Source organism: Rhinolophus hipposideros (genome assembly GCF_964194185.1).
Source record: "Rhinolophus hipposideros genome assembly, chromosome: 8".
NCBI classification, from domain to species: Eukaryota; Metazoa; Chordata; class Mammalia; order Chiroptera; family Rhinolophidae; genus Rhinolophus; species Rhinolophus hipposideros.
The window spans coordinates 63,764,441-63,772,780 of record NC_138054.1 but is presented as its reverse complement, the minus strand read 5'-3'; the positions used below and the strand labels follow the sequence as shown (position 1 = coordinate 63,772,780).

The following is an 8,340-nucleotide window of genomic DNA, read 5'->3' as shown; positions in this document are numbered from 1 at the left end:
TGAGTGTTAGATCACACATTCCCAAGTCATTATAACTTTCTAAAATGCTGAAAACTTATGGGGACATGGGGTTTTTGGGGGAAGAGGGAACATAATAGGTTTTAATTTGTCTCAGTTGCCCCACTTAGGAAGATCACTCTGATTTTGAACTAATGGCTAAAATTTTGGGGGAAAGAGTTTAAAGAAAAGACAACTATTAAGATGCACTGGCGGCCCCCACCCTCACATGGCCTTCAGTGGGGCAGTTGGTACTGGCAATGATTCTCGTGGTGCGGTGACTCAGAGTAGCCGGCTTTGGTCCACACTGACTTCCTTGGCCTATGTGTCCGCTGCCTGTGGAGAGACGGAGCTGCAAGTACAACGCCGGGAGCTAAAGAGCGCCAGAGGACTTGTGTTCAGCAGGGAAACTGGCAGCACATTTTGTAAAATCCTCTCATTGTTAACAAAATTACCCACAAGGCTGCGTTTAGACCAGCTGATGTGGTGCTGAAATTTGGATCTGGAGGTGGCAATATGATTATTAAATTTCTCTGAAAGGCAAAAAGGGGAATTGCCTGCGAACTTGACCCGAGGCTAGTAGCTGAACTTCATAAAAGTTCAGGGCACACCTCTGGCCAGCAACCTTCAAGTAATGGTGGATGATGTGTTGAAAACACATTTGCCATTCTTTGATGCTTGTGTAGCAAATTTGCCTTATCAGACCTCCTTTTGTCTTCAAACTATAGCTGCACCAACTGTTTTTCAAATGTGTTGTACATATGTTTCAAAGAGAATTTGCTCTCTGACTGGTTGTAAAACTGGAGATAGGTTATACTGCAGACTCAATTAAGAAGAAAAAACTGGATCAAAATGGCGGCGTGAGGTGAGCCTCTGTAAATCTCCCCTGGAATTTACAACTAATCGAACAACTATAACTCCACAAAGGACTCCCTGCACAGCAGACAGGCAAACGAAGAGGCACACTACTGAAGTCACCTCCAGGTGGGCGAATTGCACTAGCGGGGGAGGCGGGAAGGGAGAAGTGCGCAGACGGAGCTGTGTGGGCGCAAGACGTAGACCTAGCTCAGTGCTCCGAGCTTGCTGCATCCCGGAACTACCACAGCTGCAGGAGAGGAAAGAACTCGGACTGCTAGGGCTCTGTTTATGACCCACAGGGCTGAGGGGGCAGCATATAACATGGCTGAACCCAACGTTCATGGCAGAGACCTCAGAGAAAAGACTGAGGGAAGAAGGCTGAAAATGGTGGGTTAAGCCCTCACTGCAGAGCAGAGAATGGAAGCCTTAGGCACTGAGACTAGCTGCCCCCTCCCAACCCTCCCAGAGCTCGCCCCACCCCCACCTGCCTGATGCTAGAAGTGGAACAGTAGCAGTGTCAGATCAAAAGAACAGAATATTTGCTGTTCTGAGAACTGTGGACCGCAGACACAGATTCACAGCCCAACCAGTTCCGGCAAAGGGGAGGGAGCTGTGGAAGCAGGACCAGCTGTGGTGGTGGTCGCCACCATTGCTCTGGGCCACCTCTCACAACTCACTCCACCCCTGGATCCACCTATCTGGGCGGATCCCTACAGGAGTAAACAGAACTGCTGAAACATACCGGCTCTGAATCTGGTGCAGGAAAAGCTTTGGAACTTCAAAAGCTCTCTGCATACCCACTCGGACACTGCACCCTGTGACCCAGGTGAACTAATAACAGAGGAGAAGCCCATCTCCCAGGGAATCCCCCCATTGGGTGAGAAGCTGGAATAGTGCAGAGAAAACATAGCACTACTGTGTGAGAGAGAAAAAAAGTCTGCAGTAGAAGAGAAAATAAAACATTCTACCAACAAGTACTGGAAAACAAAAGAAAGACCTCTTCCTATCAGCCTGTTGCAGAAGCCACTCCTGTAGATGTCTAGGAAGAGAAATAATAAATCAGTAATTGCAATGAATAACCAAGGCAACAAGACAGCTCAAAAGAAAGTGAAAAGTCTCCAGAAAAGGAACTTAAAGATATGGAAATATGTGACTTAAATGACAGAGAATTCAAGATTGCAGTGCTGAAAAACTCAACGAGATGCAAGAAAACACAGAAAGGCAGTTTAATGAACTCAGAAACACAATCAAAGAACAACATGAGCATTTTACAAAAGAGATTGAAATTTTAAAAAAGAACAAAATAGAATTTCTGGAGATTGAGAACTCAATAGAAGAAATTAAGAATGAAATAGCCAGCTTAGGGAGTAGAGTTGACCAGATGGAGGAAAGAATCAGTGACATCTAAGATAGAAACCTGGAAATGACACGGATGGAAGAAGAAAGAGACTTGAGACTTAAAAGAAATGAAAGAAATCTACAAGAACTTTCTGACTCCATCAGAAAGAGCAATGTAAGAATAATGGGTATACCAGAAGGAGAAGAAAGAGAGAAGGGAACTGAGAACATATTTAAACAAATTGTCGATGAGAATTTGTGGACAGAACTGAATCCTCGAATCCAAGAAGCAAATAGAACACATAATTACCTTAATCCCAACAGGCCTTCTCCAAGGCACATTGTATTGAAGCTGTCTAAAATCAACGACAAAGAAAGAATCCTCAAGGCAGCCAGGGAAAAGAAGACGGTAACCTACAAAGGAAAGCCCATTAGATTGTCATCAGATTTTTCAGCAGAAACTCTACAAGCCAGGAGGGAGTGGAACCAAATACTCAAACTATTGAAAGAGAGAAATTATGAGCTAAGAATAATATATCCAGCAAAGATATCCTTTAGATATGAAGGAGGAATAAAGACTTTTCCAGACATAGGGAAGCTGAGGGAATTTTCTAATACACGACCTGCACTACAAGAAATACTAAAGTAGGCTATTCAACCACCATCAACAAGGACAATTTGTGGCAACCAAAACATAAAAAGGGGGAGAGTAAAGGCCTGACCTGGAATATGGGAATAGAGAAAGTAAGTGTGCTGAAGAAAATGGAATACTGTAAATATCAAACTTTCTTTTACATAAATTTAAGGGTAACCACTCAAAAAAAGTCCAGAACTGAAATATATACTGTAATAAAAAAAGAAACAGAGGGAAACATCATAGAATACCACCACACAGATATAATAGACAATAACAAAAAGGCAAAGAAACAATAGAGACACAGCCTTACCAGAAAACTAAAGCTACAATGACAGGAAATCCTCACATATCAATAATCACCCTAAATGTAAATGGACTGAACTCACCAATAAAAAGGCACAGAGTAGCAGATTGGATCAAAAAACTAAACCCAACCATATGCTGCCTACAAGAGACACATCTCAGCTACAAAGACAAGCATAGACTCAAAGTGAAAGGGTGGAAATGGACACTCCAAGCAAATGGTATCCAGAGAAAATCAGGTATAGCATACTGATATCAAATGAAACAGACTTCAGGGTGAAAAAGATAACAAGAGACAAAGATTGACATTTCACAATGGTAAAGGGGACTATACAACAAGAAGACATAATAGTCTTCAATATTTATACCCCCAATCAGGGAGGACCGAAATATACCAAGCAACTACTAACAGAACTAAAGGGAGAAATTGACCAAAACACAATTATACTAGGGGACTTAAATACATCATTGACAGCCATGGATAGATCATCCAAACAGAAAATAAATAATGAAATAGCAGCCCTAAATGACACATTAGATGAAATGGACATAATTGACATATATAGAGCACTTCATCCTAAAACATCAGACTATACATTTTTTTCTAGTGTACATGGAACAGTCTCAAGGATAGACCATATATTGGGACATAAAATCAGCCTCAGCAAATTTAAATTTAAGAAGATTGAAATCATACCAAGCATATTCTCTGATCACAAGGCTTTGAAATTGGATATCAACTGCAAAAAGAAAGCAGGAAAAAACACAAATACATGGAGATTAAACAACATACTTTTAAAGAATGACCAGGTCAAAGAAGAAATTAGAGGAGAGATCAAAAGATACATAGAAACAAATGACAATGAAAATACATCCTACCAAAATTTTTGGGATGCAGTGAAAGCAGTTTTAAGAGGGAAATTTATATCATTACAGGCCTATCTCAAACAAGAAAAATCTCAAATAAATAACCTCATGTTACACCTTTAAGAACTAGAAAAAGAAGAACAAATGAAACCCAAGGTCAGCAGAAGAAAGGAAATAACAAAAATCAGAGCAGAACTAAATGAAATAGAGAACAAAAAGACAATAGAAAAAATTAATGTGACGAAGAGCTGGTTCTTTGAAAAGATTAACAAAATTGACAAACCCTTGGCTAGACTCACTAAGATAAAAAGAGAGATGACACTAATTAACAAAATCAGAAATGAAAAAGGGGAAGTTATCACGGACACCACAGAAATACAAAGGATCATCCAAGAATACTATGAAGGACTATATGCCTCCAAATTCAATAACCTAGAAGAAATGGACAAGTTCTTAGAAACATATAGCCTTCCTAGGCTGAACCATGAAGAACTGGAAAATCTAAACAGAAGGATCACCAGTGGCGAAATTGAATCAGTCATCCAAAACCTTCCCAAAAGCAAAAGTCCTGACCAGATGGCTTCACTAGTGAATTCTACCAAACCTTTAAAGAGGATCTAATACCAATCCTGCTCAAACTCTTCCAAAAAATTGAAGAATAGACAGTACTCCCTAACTCATTTTGTGAAGCCAACATTACCCTGATACCAAAACCTGGTGAAAACAACACAAAAAAAGAAAACTACAGATCAATATCTCTGATGAATACAGATGCAAAACTCCTAAACAAAATTCTAGCAAATTGAATGCAACAATGCATTAAAAATATTATTCATCACAACCAAGTGGTGTTCATCCCTGGAGCACAAGGATGTCTCAACATCCGGAAATCCATCAATGTGATACATCACATAAACAAAATAAAGGACAAAAACCATATGATTATATCAATTGATGCAGAAAAAGCATTTGTCAAGAGACAACATCCATTTACGATTAAAACACTTAATAAAATAGGTATAGAAGGAAAATACCTTAACATAATAAAGGCCATATATAACAAACCCTCAGCTAATCTCTTAATTAATGGTGAAAAACTGAAGCCCTTTGCTCTACGTTCAGGAACACAACAGCACTGTCCCCTGTCACCTCTGCTTTTCAACATAGTGTTGGAAGTCCTTGCCAGAGCAATCAGGCAAGAGAAAGAAATAAAAGGCATCCAAATCGGGAATGAAGAAGTTAAATTGTCACTCTTTGCAGATGACATGATGCTATATATAGAAAACCCTAAAGACTCCACCAATAAGCTATTAAAAACAATCAACAAATACAGTCAAGTTGCTGGCTACAAAATCAACGTACAAAAGTCCATTGCATTCCTATATACTAACAATGAAATCTCAGAAAAAGAAATACAAAAAACAATTCCTTTTGCAATTGCAGCAAAAAGAATAAAATACCTAGGATTAAACTTAATCAAGGATGTGAAAGACCTATATGCCGAAAATTATTAAGACATTTTTTAAAGAAATTGAAGAAGACACAAAGAAAAGGAAAGACATTCAATGCTCATGGATTGGAAGAATCAACATAGTTAAAATGGCCATATTACCCAAAACAATATACAGATTTAATGCAATCCCCATCAAAATCCCAATGGCATTTTTTAAAGAAATAGAACAAAAAATCATCAGATTTGTTTGGAACCACAAAAAACCCCAAAGAGCCAAAACAATCTTAAGAAAAAAGAACAATACTGGAAGTATCACATTCCCTGACTTTAGCTTGTACTAGAGGGCTACAATAATCAAAACAGCATGGTATTGGCAGAAAAACAGACATAGACCAATGAAATAGAATTGAGAACCCAGAAATAAAACCACATAAATATGGACAGATAATTTTTGGCAAAGAAGCAAAAAACATACAACGGAGAAAAGACAGTCTCTTCAATAAATGGTGCTGGGAGAATTGGATAGCCACATGCAACAGAATGAAACTGGACTGCTATCTGTCACCATGTACCAAAATTAATTCAAAATGAATCAAAACTTAAGCATAAAACCTGACACAATAAACTGCATAGAAGAAAACATAGGAACTAAACTTATGGACCTTGGGTTCAAAGAGCATTTTATGAATTTGACTCCAAAGGCAAGGGAAGTAAAAGCTAAAATAAACGAATGGGACTATATGAAACTTAAAAGCTTCTGCACAACAAATAAACCATCGACAAAATAAAGAGGCAACCAACTGAATGGGAGAATATTTTTGCAAACAGTGCCTCCTATAAGGGGTTAATATCCATAATATACAAGGAACTCATGAAACTCAACAACAAAAAAACAAACTAACCCAATTGAAAAATGGGCAGAGGACCTGAAGAGACATTTCTCCAAAGAGGACATACAAATGGCAAATAGACATATGAAAAAATGCTCAACATCACTAATCATCAGAGACATGCAAATAAAAACCACAATGAGATATCACCTCACCCCAGTCAGAATGGCTATCATCAACACGACAAATGGTAACAAGTGTTGGAGAGGCTGTGGAGAAAAAGGAACCCTCAGACACTGTTGCTGTGAATGCAGACTGGTGCAGCCGTTATGGAAGGCAGTGTGGAGGTGCCTCAAAAAATTACGACTAGAATTACCATATGACCCAGCAATCCCTCTCCTGGGTATCTACCCAAATAATCTGAAAACACTTATACATAAAGACACATGTGCTCCAATATTTATTGCAGCTTTGTTTACGGTGGCCAAGACATGGAAACAACCAAAATGTCCTTCGATAGATGAATGGATAAAGAAGTTGTATATATACACAATGGAATACTATTCCGCGGTAAGAAAAGATGATATGGGAACATTTGTGATAACATGGATGGATCTTGAGAGTATGAGGCTAAGCGAAATAAGTCAGACAGAAAAGGCAGAGAACCATATGATTTCACTGATAAACCAAAAACAACAACAAAAAAGACAAAAAAATGAGAAACAAAAACTCATAGACACAGACAATAGTTTAGTGGTTACCAGAGGGGAAAGGGGGGTGGGGGTGGGAGATGAGGGTAAGGGGGATCAAATATATGGTGATGAAAGGAGAACTGACTCTGGGTGGTGAACACACAATGGGATTTATAGGTGATGTAATACAGAATTGTACACCTGAAATCTATGCAATTTTACTAACAATTGTCACCCCAATAAATTTTTTTAAAAAAAGAAAGAAAAAGAAAATAGCAAAGAATAAATTCATACCACCATCCAAGGTCAAATCCAGTGTTGTACGAAAAGAACATAAAAATCTGCCACCACCTATCAATTTTTAGGAATGGGATGGCCTAGTAAGGATCATCTTTATTAGGAAAAACAAGACACTATCTGCTGCATTTAAGTCAGGTGCAGTACAGCAGCTATTGGGTAAAAAACTACAGAATTCACTATTCAGTGTATAATGCTGTAATACCAGAAGATTTCAGCATAGCAAGTAAAATACAGCAAATCCTAACGAACACAGGTTTTAGTGACAAGCAGACCTGTTCATGAACATAGATAACTGCATCGGATTGCTACATGGATTCAATGCAGAAGGTATCCTTTTTTCTTAGGTCTGTATCTAGAAATTCTGTATCTAGAAAACAGAATTTTTCAAACTCAAGAAAAGAAACTATAATTATATATTTTTAGTAATTTGAGAAGATAAAGTATGCTTTTTCTCCTCTGGAACTCTGTGCTTGACAATTTTTTATTTAATACTAATGTTGTCACCACTTATTACTCTGAATTTTTAACATAGTTAGGTAAGTCAATTTAAGTTTTTTTGGTTTTAGTTTGTTTTTAATATCTAATATAGGGCAGGGTCCAATCTATACATGATAATCTTCGAATTCAAGAGCCACAGACATGTACAACTTTACACTTAAACTTATCATTTCTAACAGATCATTGTAAAAAGATGTTACTCTTCTATTTTCTGTGTCATGTATTACCGTGAGGACCTCTATAGGCTTTTGCCCCTCAGGTGTGAAAAAGTTAAAATATGCTTAACTTATTCCCCATAACATTTCTTCTTGTTGTTCATGTATACAGTAAAACAACTGTTTCTTAAAATGTTTTTTTAAAAAAGATTCACCAGCAATCATTCTTAGTGATAAGTAGCAGGTGTTTTGGGTCCAAATAGAGATGGAGAAATAGTGCTATGGGAAAAGCAGCATTAGAAACATAATCGAGTCACATAAATTATGTGAAACTTATAGGAATGATTATGCATTTACAGTAGGCTTTTTATTCTTCTGGGGCTAAAGTGAGAGGTCTGTCGAAAGAAAAACA

At 38.0% G+C, this 8,340-nt stretch overlaps 1 pseudogene across 1 annotated transcript; it reads left to right on the top strand.

The window, feature by feature from the left end:
* Positions 1 to 226: 226 nt before the first annotated feature.
* Positions 227 to 7,619, top strand: LOC308501524 (dimethyladenosine transferase-like; annotated as a pseudogene). Its single transcript has 2 exons — positions 227 to 862; positions 7,235 to 7,619. The product of its transcript is annotated as a dimethyladenosine transferase-like (transcript).
* The last annotated feature ends 721 nt before the right edge of the window (positions 7,620 to 8,340 follow it).